This window comes from Haliotis asinina, chromosome 3 (genome assembly GCF_037392515.1).
Source record: "Haliotis asinina isolate JCU_RB_2024 chromosome 3, JCU_Hal_asi_v2, whole genome shotgun sequence".
NCBI classification, from domain to species: Eukaryota; Metazoa; Mollusca; class Gastropoda; order Lepetellida; family Haliotidae; genus Haliotis; species Haliotis asinina.
Genome location: NC_090282.1, coordinates 79,486,528 through 79,510,534, shown reverse-complemented (window position 1 = coordinate 79,510,534; position 24,007 = coordinate 79,486,528). Strand labels below are relative to the sequence as shown.

At 39.4% G+C, this 24,007-nt stretch overlaps 1 protein-coding gene across 8 annotated transcripts in view; it reads left to right on the top strand.

Annotated features, from left to right (window-relative positions):
* Positions 1 to 13,396: 13,396 nt before the first annotated feature.
* LOC137278536 (transcription factor GATA-4-like) overlaps positions 13,397 to 24,007 on the top strand; it is a 45,520-nt gene continuing 34,909 nt past the window's right edge. The window contains exon 1 of one of the 8 annotated variants that reach the window (XM_067810934.1): positions 13,397 to 13,834. The gene's annotated coding sequence lies outside the window, so the exon portion shown is untranslated. The remainder of the gene's footprint in view (positions 13,835 to 24,007) is intronic. The other 7 variants (XM_067810955.1, XM_067810947.1, XM_067810929.1 and 4 more) reach the window with 7 other exon arrangements.

Below are 24,007 nucleotides of genomic sequence, written 5' to 3'. Positions count from 1 at the left end.
CAGCAGACATCCATAAATAACCTGAGTTATTTAGACATACATATTCATTTTTGTATGGTCGGAAATACACACTGTCCGATAACAAAACCAAGGATTTCAAGTTTTAGAGTAAATGTTCAAATGTCATAGTGCGTGAGTGAATCGTGTTTTGTGCCGTTTTATGGAAGTACAAGTTATATGAAGACACCAGAAATGGGCCTCACGCATTATATCCGAGGGGAGAATTGAACTCGGGAGTTCTACAACCTCACGGCTGCCATTCCGTCTAGGATGATTCGGAGGGCGTTGCACCATCATCGTCACCCGGTGCAGATTATGACTTAACTGACATCATATGACTACATGGGGTTGGTCACTCTGTCAACCATTAGTTTGTCCTGTCCCCAGATAAAACATCAAGGCACACACCTAACCTCAATATGCTAACCTATTTCGCAAAGAACTCTTCTGACAATCTGCACGCTGCATCAGTCACGACTGAACAGCATTTGACAACATCAGAAACAACACCACACCATCAAATTGCACCACATCACACCACACCACACCACACCACACCACACCACACCACACCACACCACACCACACCACACCACACCACATCACATCAAATATATACATATACAGTGCAAGGTACTTTATTAGAGAATATTCATGTACAGACATCAATATTCAATCCACTGACAGCATCTCCTCCTCTGAAAACAGCACTCTTGGTTTCATTTTATCAGATAATAGCAGGACATTCAGGCATCAACATTTGATAAGCATGGACAGTTGATCCTTCACAGAAAGCACGTGTTTTTCACTCTCAAGGAGCAAAGTTTGAACCATCTTGGTTTGCATAATATTTTTTAAGCTAAAAATGATACGATTTTAAGTTTAAATAAAAACATCACATCTGTATTCGTATCAAATGCACTTCAACATTTGCAATAACCAAGACAGCCACGATTCGTGTTTTAGTAAAAACATCAAGATACCGATCCGATAAGGGGAAAATGAAAGATCTTTATTTAGATCCGAGGAGGAGGAAGAGGTTTGTGCCTGCACACAGTAAAACGAACGCAAATGGAAGAACTCCGGGGTCCCTAGTAAGAGGACTTTTATCTGATAGTTTCTTCTGATATATTTTATCAAGAGATATAAAAGTTTATTCCCCATCTTAGTTGGCGCGTGCCATAAGGCTGCCTTTCTGACATTGACCAAATGCTACATCCTAGGGTGGGAGACGATGTTTATGTAGATAAGTATTTCGCTGAATGGATCTCAAGAAACGAATGACTTTGAGCTGTCTCATGCTCCCCATCCGTCATGTTTTGTGGGGGCGTTGACATGGCTACATAAGTGGGTAGGAGGGGGTGGAAGGGGGAGGGGAAATTCGACGCTGGAGGTAGTCCAACCATTAGATGGTTTGTAGATATAATATTTTATTTATTGCCAAGAAGGAAATCATTCCACATATTTACACAAACACATACACGTACGCATACACGCACGTACATACACACGCATACTAACGCAATTTTTTTAAAGTATAGAACAACGATAAATCCATCGTCAAGGACAGCTTCCGAAATAGCCATATTTTTCTTTGACGGCGTTTAATGGGTGTAGCGTGCCTTCATAGATATACTGTGAAACCACGAATATTCTTGATTGTCTCACACCTGGTTCACATTCAAATATGCGTACATATGCATGTGGATGTAATGGATATTTGTAAGATACCACTATATAAAAACATCCTTTACAAGATACCAGAGCAGCTGGACTGAAGCAAGTATGAAATCGCAACAAAACTGAATCACTTACCTTTGCGCACGGTTTTTGTCAATCGTGTTTTGTAGTTATGGGAAAACAATGTATAGGAAACAATATAAATGGGCACCAGGTCAGCAGAACCTTATTTCATGCGTAAATGCAGCAGAGATATTAATGTATCTCTCAATGATTCGTACACTTATTCCAACTTGAGTGCGTGTGTGTGGCCAAGGATAATGCAGTACGTAGTTGTATGCCATGCATGTTAAGCATCCTGTTCAGCTACAGGTGTGAAAAGTTAACAATTGAAAAACGTTTGTATGGTTAAAATCAAGTTGATAGGAATTATAAATCGGATCCGTTAGACACATATAGTCATTTTAGACATGTATAGTCAATCTCGGCTTCCAGAGGTTTTTGGGACGTCACGAGCCAATTTCACCTAACTGTTAAATGCGCGATGAAGGTAAGATAGCACCTATATACTTATTCTGTAGATTATTTTGTTGGACGTAACCTTCGGGGTAAATGTATATGCATCATAACAAGGCACAATACAAATGTATTATAGCATTTCTTTCTTATAATTAAATATTTCAATAAATTCAAAAGATTAAAAATTATACTCGTAGAAAATATGACTGTAATAAATAAAGCCAGTCTCAAATACAGGACCTATACTCGTAACACAGTAATGCTAACGTTCCCACCGTTCCTGCCCTGACAGGGTAATTAACTCACTTAGTTCAAAGACGCTCAGTTCCCTCCTTGAATCCTCTTTTCAAAGCCCCATGTTGAGAGTGGCGCTACACTGAGCCTAGTGTCTTCAGCCTGGGAACCACTCGTACCTCGACGTCAACACAGGTGTCACTGCGATCACCAGATAGATACATGTGCAATTAACTCGAGACATGTTTTCAGTGTCAGACATTAACTCCACATGCCAGAGGAGGGCTGGAAATGGTTTTCAAACCTGTACCTGTCATATATTCTGTGTAATTTGTTCGAGGGATCAATAAAAATGTTTGTTTTTTCACATAAAAGAGCATGGGTTGTGCTGTACCAAATGAGGCACACGGATCATGCGTTTCAATATCTTTATATTTGATTTTAAATCACGTGCCACCTTGTTAAACGTAAATGCATCCAAAGTCCAAGTGGTTGTGTTGATACAGTCATACTGAAGCATAACAGAAGGCATATACGCTCGGAAACTGGGTTCGTAAAATGAATACAAAGGTTGTTAAAATATTACCAGACTACAAGACAGTAGTAAACACATCAACATCGAATAACCATTTTATGCTTGTTTCGTGTTTAGGCACCGACAAACATGGGTACAAACCGTGTCTTGCTTAACATCCAATAACACGTATACTGACCACCAAAGAAACGCAATTACGAAACAGTGAAATCTCATAAAAGTAAACGTTCCTGTTTATGTCTTCTATGTAAACAAGAAACAAGAGTTCCGTTTCTTTTGCTGTTCAGTATTATAATTTGTCAGGTTGGAATATGACTTCAGGCTGTGGTACGATTGTTGAAGAACCAAATTGTTAAAGCACTGGCACATGAAAACGATTTATTGACTCCTCGGGTCTGGGTAATAAGGAGGGGTTCTCTGCGGAACAGTGTTAAAACGGTGTGATTCCAAAGTATTACTCACTCGTTCACTTGAAATCCGGAAACCCTTGCAACAGTTTTAATGTTAATATTCTGAAATCCGTTGAGGCAAAAAGAAAATAAAGAATAGTGACTACTCAAGAATACCTAATATTTTCACTTCATTATGTTCTCCTGATCATGTAGGGGCGGCAGGGTAGCCTAGTGGTTAAAGCGTTGGCTAGTCACGCCGAAGACATGGGTTCAATTCCCTACATGGGTACTATGAGTGAAGCTCATTTCTAGTGTCCCCCACCGTAGTATTTCTGGAATATTGCTAAAAGCGGCGTAAAACCACATTCACTCACTCACTCCTGATCGGTTGGATAAATGTACACAGTCGTATCCCAATGCAATGTTATCTCGTCTGGAAAGGAGTGTTAGAACAGGTTTTGTCCTGACAGGCAGTATTCAACATCGTCTTTGATACCAGTCATATGTATTTCATTATTTGCCAGCATAAAACATGCCTCTATCCTCTTTTTCCGGCAGTTTAGTTCAAGCGACATTCAACACAGAAGAATGACAGCACGCAGGGTCTTTGCTAAAAACTGCCGATGTGACGTTAAATATTAACTCACTCACTCACTCACTTTGCTAAAACCATGGCGTTATATAAGAATATTTCAAAGAACACCATGTCCGAAACAGTTCCGTATGCTCACCTGTACCCTACTCTGTTTTCATGTTGTGGTTTAGGTGAACAATTGTAAGGAATTTTGGTGGCCGGGGACACCGTTTCGACAACACTTAGTGATAGTGATCCGGAAACATATGCTTATGATATATAGTCGGACCTTTTCGCGAACAAGTTCTGTCTACAGAGTGTGATCAGTTCAATCAATTTTCACGATTGTTTTTCCCTTCAGACCAAAGGAAATTTCTTCATGTACCCCAAGACTGGCGTTACCTATGCACATGAAACTAAATATATTTTTCTAGTATCATATTTTTATAATAGCAATATTATACCATTAACCACAGCAAAATGTATTCAAATCTCCATTCGACTTAATATCTGGATGGAATTATCATCAAAGAATATTAGGTGGCATGTATAAACGCAAAAAAAAACCCTAAAAAGTTTAGGGTATTTCGTCATAGAGGAAACCATGACAATACATTGTCTCACTTTGTACTGTTGATAACTTAAGTCCACAAACATTCAATTAAATTCAAACTGTCCACTATTTTCAATCGTCATATATAGGTAATTTTAAATGTATGGCTAGATGTGTCTAAATTGCTAACGGCTGAAGGGGTGGTGTAAATCCAGCCAGGGACAATGCAGGAAGCTAAAGTACTGTAAGTGCCCATATTCCCAAGTATCTAGTTGTTTTACTGTCCTTCGTGGACAAAAGTTTATAATTTATCTGAAATTTTTAATATATTTATAACTTGACTTAGAGACGATATGGCTGAAATATTGCTGATGTGACTTAAATCTGAACTCACTCACTCACTGTTGATAACTATAGTCATAACACGTTAACAAGAGCGGTCATATTCAAGATTTTCGGATACAAACCTCAAGAGGGCATCAAGGTTACTATCACAGAGTTACTTCCGTCATGTGCAGTAACATCCTTTTATCATGTTCCATTCACATGGCCATGTTTACAGTCACGTGAGATGAACCCCACATCAACAATGATCCCAGTCAAGCATATGCATATGCAGTGTTTCTGCTATGCCAAACACGAACTCGAAGGTCAGTGATTGGCAAGAGAATGATATTCCTTAACGCGTGCACGTTCCATGTGATCCTCGCCTGTGAGTGAGTGAGTTTAGTCTTACGCCGCACTCTAATATTCCGACTATATGGCGTCGGTCAGTAAATAATCGAGTCTGGACCAGACAATCCAGTGATCAACAGCATGAGCATCAATCTGCGCAACTGGAAACAGATGACATGTGTCAACCAAGTCAGCGAGCCTGACCACCCGATTCCTTTAGTCGCCTCTTCCGACAAGCATGGGTCACTGAAGATCAATATTCCAACCCGGTTACTGAAGATCAATATTCCAACCCAGTCCTTCACGGGTCCAACGGGTCCATCCTCGCCTGTGATCATAGCTAGTGCATATCTACAAATTGTTATATTATGCGCTCGAGCTGATACAATAATGATACAAAAGACAGACCGTGTGGTTTGAATATAAAAGGCAAGAGCGGGGTCAAAATCAAAGATGTTGCGACTTTTTCTTAAGACAATGGAGAGTGTTTTTGTCAATTTGTTTAGAGAAATATCGACCAGACAATATATCTTGATGTGTTTTTTCTGACAAATACCACATACATGATTTGTTATACACCCTAGTTCTGACAAATGATCCATCTCTTCCGTCTGAAAGACATTGTAGAAATAGAAGTATCACAGGAAACTAAAGACGACAAAAATACAATTCTCTGAAAAACAGCTGTCCTGAAATATAACATGCCAGCAGGGAAAGAGAACCTTGGCCTTTCGTGCATCGGGATTCCTCGCATTAAAAGGTTGTGGTGATGGAAATACCTTATATTTTAAACGTTGAAAGAAACATTTGAAGAAGATCTTGCGCTCCTGTATAAATAATGCACCTTTCTTCTTGCCGTATGAATCATGGGTCTTTTGTTGCTTTGTTGTTCCTTTATTTGTATTTTTTGTTTGTGCTACTGGTAGGACGACTCCTGATTACCACTTGGTGCCATGAATACTTTCAGGTATTCAGTTACTGTCAGCGATCTTATTCCGCTTGCCAAAAGGCATATTCATGGGCTAATGTCGACGAGCTATCCTCTGACGTTCTATATAAAACCTTACATGAAACTTACCTTAGCTACTTATATAAACATTTTAATAACCACAGACTGACTACTAGTTCATAGCTACCCTAGGTCAGTGTGATGTGGTCCTAGCTCTGGCCACGCACAGGACAAGACAATAAACATCTTTTTGCATGGTGTCCCAAAATACAAACTTTTCATAATCAATTTCAAGATTCGCCAAACATCATGTTACTTATATAAACATTTTAATAACCACAGACTGACTACTAGTTCATAGCTACCCTAGGTCAGTGTGATGTGGTCCTAGCTCTGGCCACGCACAGGACAAGACAATAAACATCTTTTTGCATGGTGTCCCAAAATACAAACTTTTCGTAATCAATTTCAAGATTCGCCAAACATCATGTTTATTGATATTTTGATACACGCATAAACATTAGTTGACAAAACACCACCAATTCTGTGTGACTCTTGAGAAGGTGTCCACTTTCTAATGAACACTTTCCCTTCGTATATTAATCTTTTATCTTCTGATATCCACTTTGCACAACATTTGATATTGTCCGACTATGTTTCAACGATAGTTACATGGCTCTTCCAAAATTAGATCATCCGAGGCCTTAATATGTCGGAGGACACTTCTAAATATTTCGCCTCGACGACACAAGTGTCAGAATCAATTCCTCACTTTTTCACCATATGTTTCTTGGTTTGTGTTTTGTACAATACAATCTAAATAAACTTAGGACACACATTTTATTCAGGTGTTATTTTCGTGTTCATGGTCATATTCTCCAGTAAACAAATTCTGCATGTGTGAACATGGCCTGACTTGTGGTTTGGTTTGTGAACTGGTGCTTGTTCTGGATCGTTGCAGAAAGCTTCCACTCTTTCGACTTTGTTTGATAATTATCTATTTAATAGTTAATCAGAAACTCATGCAGGTCCATTGATATTGTTGTAATAATAGAACTGAGATGGTTCAGAGTTTTCTTATGATTATAGTCTGTACGGGATAAGTAGCCCGATAATGATATATAGACAGTATGGAATTGATGTATGTATCCCTCATTAATTTGAGCTAAATAACAATTTTAGCAGCTCCTTTCGTACTCACAACATGGACAATGTCATAGACTCCCCTTTCAGAGCACGAACACAGGTATCAGCACATACTGATGATGTAACAGATATTTCAAGGGTTTTAATTAAAACTAAGATAAGTATTGTAAGGAACTGCTCCACGACCGTCTTCCTTCATCTATGAAATATGTTCTCGACTCCACGGCCAATGAGGCCCCACCTACCCACTGCATAGTGCAACAGTAACGCTGTACAACATCACACACTGCCGGAATGTCGAGATTCCCTTCCGTTCCACGCTCCCTGGGGACCGGCTAATTATCCCAACAGAACCAACAGGTGAACGTCAATGTTGCTGGTCTTACAAGCGAGACTAAGTTACTCGCCATTAGATGCGTTTTATTCATCTTCAGCGTTCCTCTAATTGGGTTAGGACAGACTTACGAGGGGCGTCTGCATGCAGCTGGAGGGGGACACACGGTGGGGCTATGGGGTAATGAGGGACGAATGAAGGGGAGGGCGTACACAGACAAAGGTGCCGTGATAGACAGCCTATAATGAAATTCTTGCTTCTTGTCTAAATCGACTGGAATGTCAATTATGTTGTTTTGGCGACGGTGCTGATATATCACTCTCCCAAACTATTCCGTCTTTAAGAGATGATTAATGGGAGAAATGCCATGAAGAAAATAGATACATTTTTCAAAGTAATCTAAATTAATAATTTCTTTTGTAATTGATTATGATAAAGACAAGTTTTGTATTTATTGCGATTTCTATTTAAAAGAATGGTTTATAAATTTGTTTAAAATCGCGTTCCGATATAGTTTTATTTATGAACGTGCTAATTAGTGCTTTTGCTAAGTGTACTCTACCCCAATGTGTTTTGCACAATAAATGATATCAACTTAAACGTTCCTTTGTCTTGTCATCCCCGACACACAGAGGGTAGTTACAGCGATACGGAATGGTGAAACTTTATGGTCCGGTAAGTCTTACTGGGGTAACGGCAACTAACAGCGTCACTGAGGGTTGTGCTAAAATATGAAATGGATATTTCGATGCTGTCTAACCTTTTAAACACTTGCCTCGAAGAAGATAAAGAACATCAGTGTTTTTAGCATATCACTATGAGGTTTTATTCGCAATAAGTATTACAAGATTATTTATGTCTATTTTAAATCAATGGTCCTTTTGAGTTCGGTGAAACCGAAGTATTGTGTAAGCTGTCATCTTCTTTAACGTCTTTTGAGTAGTATATCTAAAAGAATTGTAGATGTTACATACAATGACACGTGTCAAAGCCAGTGACGACTGTTTAACACTTTCTCACATGATATATACATTCCGTTGATATAAAAAGTAAATATGTGTCCACTGAACGCTGAAACAATCGTGCTGATTAACAACCGCTTTGGGGCTATCGACACCCAAGCTGTTCCCTTAGTTTGAATAACAGTTTATTTGCAAAGTTTTATTCTTCTTTAATGATGGAGACCGCATTATAATCCCCGTTGAATGAGGGTAACCAGACACCAAATGCCTTTCCAAATATCTAAACATTTCCACACATGTAAATCTCAACACTTCACCATCTCCAAAGACCTTTGAAAAAACGATCACCAGCATGCTGGTTTGCCAGACAATACTGATATACATTTAGTGTGTTCCTTTTTATAGGGTAAACACTGGCACGTGCAAGTTCGTGACCCGATTTAAAGAACTAACGATGTGTGGATTTAAGGAATTATCAGTTTGTTCAGAAAGCAAAGGGAATGGCTTTTAACGTGAAATCGGCTTGGCAGTGGTTTTATCTCAGGAAATGAAGCATGACCGACCCGCCAGTGACCACTGGTCAGAATGGCTACTTCAGTCGTAGGGATCAGTGGTCAATTGCCCAGACAGACCTGGATCAACTAATGCATTCTTTGGCTGGTTTTGTGAACAACAGTGTACAAACACGCCCATAGTTTTAGTAAATATATGTTCTTTGCCCGTAGTCTACATACAATGTTGTATTGGAGTATCGTTTCACTGAGCTACATTCATTAGGAATCCTCATTACAACATTTATAAAAAGTTGAAAAAGATGGTCTAAGCTTCTTCCGAAACGAGTAAGGTACAGAGGACATTGACAATGAACCAAGTACACGCACAGGAGCCTAGAACATACTAAACTTTGGAATAGAAAACGATACAAATGTTCGCCAAAACGTCTGGGGTGGAATTATGTTAATTCCTACAGAGATTGGAGAAGGTTAGTTTCAGGGTCTGTATGACAGGCTAGGAGATGGTGTGTTATTTAGTTTCACAACATGTATGATGTATGAAAAGAGGACTGTTCTACATGCTGTCACGGGTCCCACCATGGGTGATGATACGCGTACATATTCATAAATACCTGACGTCATCAGCGTTCACTATTTGATTGGAATTTACCAACACGTGATATTGTCGGAATAGGATCTCCCCTTGACGGAAATGCCTTTCTGCTAGGTTTGTTGTGTTTGCTTGTGTGTCTAACGCCTCACTCAGCAATAATTAAGCCGTCTGTTAGACATCGATCATTCGGTGACTTAAATCACAAGGATAGACCTATGCAATCACTGACATGCATGTGTAGCTTTTATGCATATTGATATTGCAGACTGTTCCGCATTGGCTTCCCCTACATTCCAAGCACCATGGGCAAGAATATACTTTAGTTTGTGTCACAGTCCTTGAACCACAAAACTGTTCTTTCCACCAAGGCCTTTCTGCAATGCCAAAGCCTTTAATTAGTAAGTGCAAACTTCCCCAGGTGCAGGATTTGCCATCTCACTGGGGGTTCTTTCCAAATAAAATGGAATTATTTGTTACCATCTCAATTTGATACATTCAGAGACTGGGCGTTAGTCTACAGCATGTGCTACAGAATATATGTAAGAGTATTCGCAAACTATCAGGTGCAGCCCATGACAAATCGTACAGCCCATACAACCTGAGAAATTCATACAATATGATACAGTCGGAAACGTACAGTGGAGTCCGCAGTTTCCAGACTATTCCTAGGAGTATGGAAACAGCGTTATTGCTTTCGTCAAACCCATCATTCACAATAAAGACAGCGTAACGTTTGTCTGAATACCACTTAAACATGACTAATGATAAGTGAAACGACACTGCATGCATTTGCATACGTCTGACTTATAGAAACTTCCGCCACTCGCGTCAAGGTCTACCAGCTACGTGAACGCCCTCCTCCACATAGACCTGACGGCTAAGAACACCGACGTTGACAACTACATCGTAGTCTCTCATTACTACTGCGGGATCCTGAACTGGGAAGTAAAAAGCTATGTTTTTCATGTAAAGCTGTGACCCCTCAACCTCCAGGGCGCATCTCAAATACCCTCCCCGCATCATTACCCTCAGTAACAAGTGTGGGGGAAGGGGTTTTACCATCAGGGCAAAGGCACCGTTGCTGTTTGCTGTATTTCACCTGTTTCCAAGCTAAATCCAGATGTCGCTGGCAATTGTTTTGCCATTGACATGTGTGGCCTGTGCACTGTGTATACATTGAGGGGTAGCCCCGTGAACACGTAGTAATAGAGGGCCACTGAGCACCCTGTGAACTGAGAGAAGAGACGAGTGATGGCAGTTCAGTCTTAATTAAGACGTGTACTTGTGCCACTGATATGGGAATAAACTGAGTTTTTTATACTTTCTGTTTACTATTTGCTATTTGATATGAAGACCAACCACAACGACTTTCAAATAATACACGTGTTAAAATAGTTGTGATTTGTATACCTTACGGAACATAAAACCCCCTGAGTGATGGAAATATGTTTTCAAAGTTAGGTTCGGTGTGCGGATTATTAAATAGGTATTGAAGACAGTGTGCATATCTTAAGCGAATTGTATGGTTAAGAAACGTGTGGATTCTGAAATGCGCCACATCCTGTTGTTTAACATATTAGTTATACATCAGGATATATCTTGGATTCCAGATGTAAATCACTGTATGTGGCATACGTTTAGAATGGGTATGATAGATCATCGTGTCTTTGGAGGAACCTATACACATGTCTGTGCCATTATCGTATTATTACTATTTAATAATGATTCATAAAAAACATGTTTGTGATATACTTGGAGTCTGACTCCACCCTTAGTTGCTTTTGAATATGGAAATGCTTTTTGTGGCATGTTATTTATTCTACACAGGACCTTTATTTCAGTGACACAGCCGCATGCTTGCATTACTGCGCTATCGAACAAGTATTGGTTAATAGGCTTTGGTAAAACTGAAAACATTGAAACAAATTGAGAAACATAAAATATGTTTAAAAACAGATAAATAATAAGCTTCGTATATCTTAACAACGACAATAAGAAAGCCCCGCCTTTTCGTTGTGCTCTTCCATATACTGATATGAAGAATAATTAGGTGACATGATTTCTTAGACCACATTAATCGAGGTTTCTTGAAAGTTTGTATTAACCTATGGAAGTTTCCCTGTGCCGTTTGGACTGAATGATCAATGCACTGACGAATAACCTAGGAAGTTTGCACTGAGGGATTAATTTAGTGTAATTTACCTGTACCATTTGGACTGAAGGATTCATTAGTGAAATATTGCCTATGACTTTTGGACTGAGGGATTACTTCAGTGAAACATTACCCATGACATCTGGACTGAAGGATTAATTCAATGAAATATTACCTATAGCTTTTAGCCGGGGAGATTAAGTCAAAGAAATATTACCTATGACATTCACATGAAGGATTAATTAAATGAAATTTTGCCTATACCTTTTAGACGGAGAGATTTATTCAATTAAATATTACTTATGACATTTGGACTGAAGGATTATTTCGGTGAAATTTTACCTATACCTTTTGGACTGAGGAATTACTTCAACGAAATATTACCTTTGACATTTGGACTGAAGGATTAATTCATTTAAATATTGCCTATACCTTTTGGATTGAAGTATTAATTCATTGTAGCATAAAATGTCACTTTGGGACTCATAGACTGAAGGATACATTCAGTGAAGTATTACCTATAGCTTTTGGAATGAAGGATTCATTCAGTGAAGTATTACCTATAGCCTATAGCGTGGGGTGTATTGGGGTTCTTTTCTGTTTCATGTAAATTATGTTTCATTTAGCTTTTGTGTGTGGTTGCGTTGTTATTATGAAAGTGGTTTGCTACCCTCGTCGATCATACCGCTAGTTGCCACTGCATACTAATGGAAATGGCCAGCCTTATTCAAAGATTTTCTCTATTGAAAATGGATCTATATCAACGATACTGTTCAAAAGATAGACATAAATCAAATCTCTGACATAAAACATACAACATATGTGTACATACAAAACACATGTACATAGCATGTAGCCATATGATAAATTGACTGTTATTTACTTGAAAATAGAAAGTAAATATACCAAATTAATACGTTTCACTTTTCTAAACAAACAACGTTTTCTGGAGTGGAAACGGAATAATCTAAAACATACTTTTATGTCACATAAATCTGGTATAGAAAGTAGCAATAATTAAACTTACTGACACATATTTGAAGAATGTCTGTATTATGTAAGTTTTACCATTTTCTATAATCTTTATAACACGACTGATTTCAGAATGAACCTTTCCCACGTTTACTTACACAATATTTTATAGATGCGCTAAAGTGGTCCTATTGATACACTTGCAGCAATAAAACAAACGTTGGCGATAAAGTGTTTCTTAAAATTTGAGAAAATTGTGTCCCGTCCAGTTAGGCATTAGCTTGTTTAATGCCATAAGTGAGGGGTTTAACACACCCATACCTGTCCTGTTATATTAAGATAAATTCAACCATACCAATTTCCCGATAGCGAAGCCCAGTGGGATATTCAACATTCCAATTTTAGTTTTATCCGTACACTATTTTTTCACTGAAAGCTTCAACTTTAACTCTCTGATGCTATCACTAGTTTTGCAGATCGCCCCTCCCTCTTCTCTACGCTCAGCGCTGTTTCTCGCCGGCAGAGGGCGGGGCTAGGCGTTTGTGTGACAGTTTCGGCGCCAGTATGCCGCTTGATCGGCATAAATTAAGGAACTCAGCCGATAGGCTCCAGAACGAAAACGAGGCACTCGACGGAAATTAATGAGCTCTTACGCACGTGTATGATAGATGTAAACAGGTTCCAATCGGGTGTCATTCCGCAACACAAACAAGTGCACGAGAGACGGTCTTGGAAGCAGGCGACATCTGCTAGGCACGAGCAGACGACACAGTTGAAGATTATATTTATCTGAAATTGACTTTTATCGAAAGTTGTAGATTTGATTATCGTAACTTTCTGATATTGTGAGGGCTTATGTGTATGGTTGGCTTCTCACTAGAAATTACTATCAGTGTGAAGAGATATGTATAACGTCAAGCTTGAACGTGTTTAAGAATTTATCTAGAAGTGCTACAATTTGGTTATCGTTAGACGTTACAACCAGACGACAACAGCAGACGACTATTGGTCACAACACGTGGAACCACAGGAGCAGACGACACATTTCAGGTAAGATTTTTTAAAACTCCTTTCCCTCCCTCAAGTAACCTTTCCTGAATCTGTAGTGTCGGTGAAAGTAAGTCTGTTTAATTATTTCCGATTTAAAAGTATTGCTCTTATAACAAGTGTCCAGGGCGCCGGCACAGCGCATATAAAGGAAATGGGAAATCGGTAAATTATTTATTTTTTAAGTTACGTTGCCATATTCTCGCACTTATCAAAATGGGTTTTGTCATGAGTAATTATCTTTCTCACAGATAATTTATCCGATAATGATAATCAGTATCTGTTCACTAACGTGATTGTGATACGTCCAGCATTTTCAACCTGTTCGTATGCCATTCAGGTTGTTAGCAAAGTGTTTTCTTTACGCTAGCTTTTGACAGTGCGCTGTTGATACGTTTGACTTTACAGTCTATATTATGGATACTAGTGATGGATAGGAAATTGATGATGTCGTAAGCCCATGTGAAGGATGGAAACACACATGCAGTAGCAGGTCAGCCTACGTTACATCAACTAATTATATGCTCGTGTATTTACTCCGGGCTTGTTTCACCGCCGACAGACATCTGAGGGGAATATAAGCATCTACTTGTGTTAATTACTCCGCATATTCTCACATATTCCCGTGCTTTATTACGTCTGTTTGTTTGGTAATAATGTGTCCACTGATCCTGACTTATATGTTGAGTAAAGTGCTTTGTGTGTATACTAGTGATTATGATTTGTAATATTTCAAAGATTATGCTGAATTACAAACCTCTTGAATGAATTATTCGACATGTTTTGCATGAATTAAGTTTGCTTTCTCACACAGAAAGTTAAAGTTAAAGTTAAACTAAACCGAACCTCGATAAATCCATTGTTAATGAAGCATAGGCGATACTGTAGGCTTGAACCAACATGATACATTCCTATCACATATTCCCCTCATCCTTAATCCTTTTTCAATCCTTCATTGCTCATCAACCCAAAGCAGTTCTCCGTCCTCCTTAGGACATGCAGTTGCCGTCATCCATACATTTCCCAACCCCACAACACACACACACACACACACAACACAACACACACACACACAACACAAACACACAGCACAAACACACACACACATACACACACACTATCGCCCGACCCCTCTCCCTCACCTTTCGCACTTAATCCAACCCCTATGCCCGAACCCCTGATCCCAGCCCGACCCCCCTCTCCCCCTTGAGGTAGTTTGTAAATGGATCGCATTTATGTTACGAGTCGGTGTTAATAATGTCATGCTTAACGTCATAACACCATAATGACGTGTCGCCAGTCGACGCTGGGAAACAGTTTATGTTCATAAATAAACAACAGTTAGATATATATCTCAAGGTGTTTATCGCGTGAACCAAAATGTAACCTACGGTAGTTTAATGAAAACGTTTGATGTTTGTATGCCACCACCATGCACGTTTGACATTTGACATAAAAAAGTAGTAATGCAGTTATAACTTCATGGTATGTAATATATCAGTGAGCTCGACCCTCCCCTTCAAAAAAGTAATTTCATTGATTATATGTATGTATGTGTTATTGTATAAATATTTAACTTCTTGTATATATTCAGTACATGTATACGTGAATTCGCGGACAGGTGGTATACTATGAGTGTTCATATCTCATTTCAACATATTATACATTAACGTACAATTGTACTCTGTGAAACAAGATGATTTTGTCATTGTTCGAGTAGTATAATCGGAATATAATCGGTCATTAAAGGACAGATAATGTAAGGACAATTTTATTTCTCACGATTACAAATGATCATGATGCTATGACGAGAACGCCGTTCTTGTTCCTGTTACAATGGGCATGGGAAGAATAAAGTCTCTTTCGTAGCGGGGATTCTTTGACGTTAATAAGGTTTTCCTTTACAGTTCAGTAGATGTACAATTCAATTTGGAAAACGTCATTTTCTATGGGTAGTGATTTATGTTTCTGTTTCAGAATTGTTAATAATAGAGAACCACAAAACAGCTTCAGTAATTGCAAACATATGTGCATTCCTTGACAAAATACAACATGTTCTTTAGATTAAGCACCTTTGATTAGAATCTTTACTGCTAAATGATTGAGGATCGTTTTCTTTGTCTCAAGGATATAAATACGTGGGGCTAATTCTTTATAACAACCTGCTGGGGTTGCTAATATTCGTCGAACGACTTATATCGAGTTATCATGTCTGACCGCGGCCCTCTCTTGGATCTGATTTCAGTCGAGATTGCGAAGGGCAAAGGGGAGAAGTCTCAACATTTCAAGGAATTAAATCAGTCAAAACATTGTCCGTACGCAGGACGATTATCTTACCTCGAGCCTGACTTGGCCATGGGTTTGCTATGAGCAGGCGGACCGTCTGCAACTCGCGCTGTAATATCGTGCCACATATTGTCAATATTTACTTTACCTACGACGTGTCATAATTTGTGACGAGAAATATTTATTTCTGTTTAGCCGCAGGCTCATCGCAACATCTCGCGCAGCGCGTGAACACTTCTCGTTAAAATCCCGTGAGAGGTTTTGGCAGGAATGAGTGGTTTGAGAATTGGGCAATATGTTCTCCTAGTTCAACACTTCCGGGTGCATGGCGAGCGTGTCAGCGGAGAGATGTTTTACAAAACCAGCCTAAGTAATTTCGACAGTAACCTCGTCTTTGCCACATCGTGAGTGTTTATAGCTTCGCTGGTATACATTTGCCTTCCCAGAAGACATTTCGGCTCCATGCAGCGTTGGCTCTTTGATCTCGCTCGTGCATCTCTCATGCTTCAAACTGTCGTCTGCTACACTTAAAACAGTCACGTGATCCCCATGACAGGTGCATGGCAGGCGAATGAAGCAGGACTTTTTGATGAGTTCGATGTAGTGAATGAAGAAGACGTACAGAGCGAAGTAATGCTCACATTTATAGAAGTAGTGTGCATAAAGATGTCATCACAGGTTGGTTCAGCTCTGTTAACGAGAACGCGTAAGCGCCACGCAACTATCGCAACAACGTCGTACCGACAAAATTGTAGTTAATTCCTCCTTTTTATGTACCATAAAAAAGTCATAAGTAGAGCAAATATGCATCGGGGAAAAATATATCCGCCGTTCAGACATATAAGTTGTCAGTAAAGAAACGAGCGATCTATTGCCAAGGGAAATGGAAACAAACTTCCTCTCCTTCACATCACAGTGTTTTTAGGCGTCATGTGTTCGTAAACGCGTAATGTTATGACTACACTAGCTCCAATAGTAACATTTTCATAAAATTTGAAAAATAGACACAGTAAGACATTTCTACCGACGCCGATTTTACAAATTGGCCACACTGCCGCTATTCGCCGAGAGTTTAGGGGACGAAAACCTACACCTCAGTGACGTTTGCGATAGCGCAACGACTTCAGTATAAAACACATCAGTCAGTGAAATGGCATAAGGAATAAAATACGTGAAAGGTTAGCAAAAGCGATGCTGGATGTAGTTACGACGTGTTCCTATCATCAGTCCCGCCATCTGTCACGTAAAAGAATAGTTTCAGCAACGTTTGTACAAACTCGGTCGGTAAACCTTCCCCATGAAATGTTATATTTTCCCTTCATATACAAACTGTTCATCCTGCATAAAAACATCATACAGCGAGGAAGAGTGTATCAACAGAGTCATCTCATTTATGCTTAAGTATGCTGATATCAAATATGATATCTCAAGCCTCTCAATGAACCATATTGATACATTTGAATGACTCTTACACATCATATGAAACCTTGGTCTCTCTGACGGCCTTGTAATAAGACAGGCATCCCCCATTCCACTACCATCCACTTCTGACTTGCCGCAGTCTATGCTATTTTCATTAATTAAGATATTTGAAAATTCCCTTATAACCAATGGTTTCCTTCTAGAACTTGGAAAAGATTGTTTATCAAAACACAATTTTAATGCTAGTTTTACTATATTAGTTGAGAGACGAACTGAAAGATTACAATATATTTTACAAGTTTCATACTTGCTGTTTAAACTGAATTATGAAATTTCCGGACAGATACAATAGATTGCTAAGATCTTACTGTGTTCATCTGTGATCAGCGACTGACATTTGAATATGTGTTGTTCCACTTTCATATGGAAAGCTTTCACAGTATAAGGACAAACAGAATTCACTACCAGAATAATCTCATGACCAGTCAGTAATGTACTTACTATTATGCTTAAGAATATTGCTCAGTTGCATTTTTTGGATAACAATATTCAAGATATTGGAAATATACCATTAAAAATTAGATGATTTTATATTTACAAGACTGATAAAATACAAATGAGAAAGTCAAGGAGGAAACAGATGATGAAGAGATATTGCGGGAACATGTGACAATTTATTCCATTCCTTTGGAAATGTTTCATCTGTATGATATGTAAATTACATTTACATAAATCTCATATGCATTGGCATTGACTAGTGGTATGCTCGCAAAATAGAATATCCCCTTCTTTGTAAATGGTTTGTACAGTGAGTGACCTCATGACTTGAATTACCATCCCCCATAACGTGTACTGGATTGCCAAACATCCCGATTTAACTGGGTTAGTAATACGCGAGTATACACCCGCATAATGATCCAAAAGCTGTTTGGTCACAATTTCTCAATGAGAATCACAACATTTCACGTTTTCTCACGACTGGCTTAGAAATGTCAGGGTCACCCAAACACTCCTACGAGGCACTTGTATCAGCACAACACCGCATCACAAAGCTACTCCATGTTATCACAAAGATACAGGGAGCATACATGTCACCTGACTTGTGTAGAAGAATGATGAATATAAGCATACATGGAGTCCAAGTTTGGTTCGGTTTGAACAGATTGATACTTTGACATTACCTGACATATGAAACTATTTTAACAGTTCCACCCTTGACATTTCTACCCGAAGAGCACAAGAGCGGGGAAAGTAACCGAATTATATTGCTTACACGTAAATTGTTTATAAGAACCAAAATTTCGTACAGAGATTCGTCAAGGGTACATGCCAGTACTCGCCTCCGTCACTGAAGAAATAACACGGAAATGCATGTAAGGGGTGTTCTTATATTTAGTTACAACTAATAGTTAGGAGCTATATTATCGCCACCGGTGACGTATGGTTAAAATCCCTAGCTTTAGAATTTTGTGTCCGCGTCAGGAATTATGGCTCTTTAACCGTTATGTGAGCGAAATTCTTTCTATGCATTAGTTAAATGCTTGATAGGTGAGACATTCGGATTCATTTAGAGGCTGCAGATCTTGATCAAAACGATACAGAAAGTTTTAAATACCCCAGCTTTAACGTTCCGCAGATCTCTTTGTTGTCATCAGATAACGTCGACGATGACGTAAAGTAACGCAAGAACCTGATCGGTTGGTGTTTCACCGACACACCGTGAGCGCCCAGCGATGGTCCAGTAATTAACCATGATAACGAACTGACGGGGGAAGCGTGAAAATAAATGGAAGCCACGTGTATAAGAGACAGTTTGGTTAACTAATTCGGTTGTAAGGGTTTGATGACCACGTCATGTACTGCGACAATCTTCGTAACTCGCTTCTTTGCAGGGGATCATTTAGCTGATTATTTGGCCAATTCCAGGAAAGTCTTATTTCAGCGTAACGCTTTTATTTTAACACAAATATACAATTGTATAATGTTTATAAACTTGTTGTGTCACCAGTCCATTAGGGTAAATTGGTGTCAGTTTTGTTTTGCGCATTGACCATCCGGTGTCAAACACTCATGGCACTGGTTTCGTTGAGAGTGAACCTGTATTAGATGGACACTTGATCATTAAAGTGTTTTGTGAGCCATGGTTTCATAAATCACAAAATATTTCTTTTTTTTCCAATGTCTTTATTCTACAGCTCTTCTCTTTTCCATTATGCAGTCTCTAGGTTAGTTGATGATACTCTATACCAGCGTATAGAATTAGAATACAACAATGAAAATATTCCACAGTCGTAGTGCGGGACTTCCCTTTGCTTTGCCATGTCTAGCCAAATTATTTTAGTAACTAATGTTAGTGACATTACATACCTGAGGAGAGGCGTCCGACCTAACACCTGAGCGAGAGGCGTCCGACCTAACACCTAAGCGGGAGGTGTCGGACGTAACACCGACAATAAGCCCAAGGACTGTAAGAAAAAGGCTCGACAATGAGAAGGATTAGGTCAAAGTTATGTCCCTTGTTTTTGTAAAAACAAGCTCTCCCTCACTCCTTGAAAACAGATGAGTCTTGTGTTTCATTCATCAAGGTTTTATAGTTATGAGGGGCAGCAGTGTCAAACATACACATATTTATGAGCGATATTTAATTAATAAAGTTTTTTCACAGGTTTTTTGTCGTATTATATTTATGCTGAAAGAGGGTACTGTTGAATAAAAAAATTATGGAAATGTTTCATCTGAAAACGACTCGCTCATTAAGATTCATAAGTTATAATGTCGGTTACAGTCACAATGTGCATCTAGTTTCTTGCGCTTTGACGTCAGCAAACTGGCTTCGTCAAAATACTAATTAACGAAATATAATCCGCCGTTGTATCACTGTGCAGTATTTACACAACGTAAGCCAACCAAATTAAAACTGTTTCCCTTCGGCGATTGTTAAGTTGGGAAATTCTAAATTTATCAGGTGGATGTCAGCGTGTTATTGTGGCAGCATAACGCCGCGCTGTGATGGAGGTTGTTCTCACACAGACCAAACTGTCTACCCTCCCTCACCGAGACAGACACACTTAGACCTTCCCAGCATTCTACAAAGAGACATTTGTACCTCCCGACGTTGGAGAGTCTGAACCATTTCGTTCCTCCGAGGCTGAAGAGGTGTCTGCGAGTGTGTTTAAGAGAGAGACAATTTTGAACATTCTGTGCACTTGTTTGTGAAGTGTCAGAGTAGACCGAATGTGTAAATTAACTATCTGACACAAGACAGGTTGGAGGGGGACCAGCGTTCTCCTGCACTCACGGCGGGAGGAGACCCCCTCCCAGAGGTTTCAAGAAGTTAAGCGAATTACTAACTCCTTAGTTTCGTGGGAACATGTATATTGTATACCACCTTTGTATAATGTCACTATTTACAGGCGCTAAAACGTGGGAACTGTGTACATTCACACTTCATACTAATTTGGTTAATTTATAGCGTTAAGAACTGCTCCTTTTGTAACTACGAAGGATCTTTGAATACGTCTCGCCGATTTTAAATATCTTCGAGGACCGATAATCGGAATGTATGAATACATCTAGAGATAATATCGCACTGATTCCAAAATTCGCAGACTTTATTCCTCCTGAGCAGTGGTGCATCTTCTCTTCAACCATCATACGATGACCCCTATTAAGCAGTACAGGCATGTAAACTTATGAAAAATGTTATATGTGAGGGTGTACACAACCTATAAGATAACTACATGTATAACCAAATTATTCCACCAGTGGCTTTGTACTGTTGAGCAATGATTTCCACATTCATTGTGACAAAATTTCCATAATATTTTGAAAAAGCTGTACCCGTGTCATTCTGTCGTACCGACCATGAATCAAACATATCCAAGAAAACCCATGCAAGTCCAGATATGTGGCAACTCTAGATTTCCACAGTTACAGAAAATGAAGAACGTTTTTGGGTGCCTCTTTGTCAATTCAAATTATTCCAATTTAGGCACGGTTTACAGTCAAATATGTTCATTTCAGCGACTAGATGTTGGTTTATATTTGTGGTGATAACCAAGATATGTTCATCAAATATAACGGTGATACAGTGGTCCTTATGAATAATCTGCGAGTAAATATGAGCAAGAAAGTAAATGCGAATAAAAACACAAGTAGTTGCGCAATTTACACTTGGACACGGCGGAGTAACGTTATATTTCCACTCACCATCCTGTAAATTTTAATGACGAGCATGTATGCCCCTACCCCTCGCAGTGAGCCGAGGGGAACAGTTGGTCACTGCGTACGAAACTATGGTACAGAATGATGATTAGCATTGTCGTCTTGTTTAGCTTCGTACAGGTTAACTGCAAAACTTTGGCACGGAAATTGGCTCGCAACGATTAGCTTATTAAGCTATTTGACACTGCATTGCGGATCAGGCTTGAATATTTGCCATCCTAGCATCATACGCTTTTCCCAGTTTCTAACCAGGTTCGTTGGGGGTCATTCTTGGTGGGATCTCGCCATTGGGAACCTTTCACGCCTTCTCAATGCCTAGATTAAGATAATTTCGTTGGTAGGGAAGGTCATATTAGCAGAGTAAAGTTACCCTCATTTCTGGTATACTGCCTATATTACCTCTCCTCAATTCCAACTTGCCGGAATAATTTGCGGGTTTTCTATAACAATTTACCCTTCATAATCATGTGCCCTTTCAGTGGGAGGATCATCTTGTAATGCCGCTATAGCCTGTGGATTTGAGGGAGTTAGCGTTGGCGCATTTATATTGTAGGAACGCCAGATAAGTCGTGGATGTAGCATGTCTAATGTTTGGAGTGGTACCTTCCACTTGACATCCGTACTGTATGCGTTCACATGGTATTCCTAGGGTTAAACATTAATTATTTTTGCCTTGGTGTAGTGGGTCTGGTTAGTAACGATGAACGGGTACATCGGGACATTATTCTCCAAATATTCCCATCATTCCAACTGAGTCGCGCTGAGAGTGTCCAAGTACATTGATGAGCGAAAAAAGGGTACATACATGTTGGATACAGACTAAGATGGAAATAAGCTGGATGTGTTTATTCGATGGTGGTGTAGTGAACAGAACGGGTATTTTCATGATCAGACTAAGCTGGTTCACAGCACGGGTAAGCAGACCCGTGTTTACTTTTCAGGTGTATACTTTCTGTTCTCCAGCAGTGTATTGGCACTTTCTGAGTGTTTTTCATTTTTTGAGCTCATCACATATTACTGTTGACATAAAGTAGCATCAACCATTGAAACGAAAACGCTACTCTGAAAGCACATAATCATTTAGGGTGTTTCGTAAGTAATGCATCGTTGTGGAGACACCTCATAAACTAAACGACATGCGTAACTCCTGTGAAGAAAGCTGGACATAAAAATTTAAAATACTTTGAGCATAAGCTAAATACATCGATATCCAAAAATTCATGACCAGAGTAATTGGTCCATGGAAAATGTCCGTTAATTCCGTATTCCACTACAGATCCCTCATGTAACCCATGCAGTTGTAAAGTAAATCAACATAACTGCTTAAGCTTATTACCACAACGATCATAGTCCTACAAATGGTGAATGAGGGCCACTTTGTTCACCGTGTTTGTCAGCAATGGTCCCAACAAAACGTCTGAGAGGTATTACAGGTTATTCTGAAGACTATTAAACATCAATTTGTCTTTCTCAAAACCTCAAAGCAGCGAATTTGATGTACCATGGGAACTCCCAGTCTGAATTTTCCTCAAACTATCGGCAAGGGATTTGGTTCACTTTTATTTCTTTCCATGCATTCATGCAACATACCCATGAAGAATTAGCTTCTTTTAATGTTCTCAGTTCCAACTTTTGAAGAACTCCCTTGCCCTTTGTCCGCACCCTGGGGCAGGCACCATCACCCCAGGGGATCGAAGACTCTGATAACGCTATTACTATCACTCACACCGTAATTGGGCGACAAAACTCTCATAGGATCTCGCTTCGTCGCACCTGCCGTGGACCTATTATGTAAACAGTCGACAGTCGACGTCAGTTTAATTATCTGATGTTAGTTAATTAAGAGAAATGAGTACGATAAGATGAGAGGGGTCTTGCACGGGTTCACTCGGCCTTAAATTGCCGCCGTTTGGCCGAGCGCAAAGGGGTATCATGTCGCTCGTGCTGGCCAGGATACCATCATTACGTCATGACGTCACAAAACGTGCAACTCAGGCATGAGAAACAACTGACCGCTCGCTGGGAACTGACGACAGATGAAGAAAATCACGCTGATGTGACGTCATCCAGGGTTCTGTTCAGTGTTACTGTCCTGCTCACAATAGCTGTCCAGAACTTGGCATTTACCTTAACGCTTGCCATCCGCTCGTTATTGAGGAGTGTTGTAGGATATGGGAGTCGGCAGGGATTGCTTTTGCCGCTGTATGTTTCCTGTGTAACTGCAGACAACGGAAGACACATATC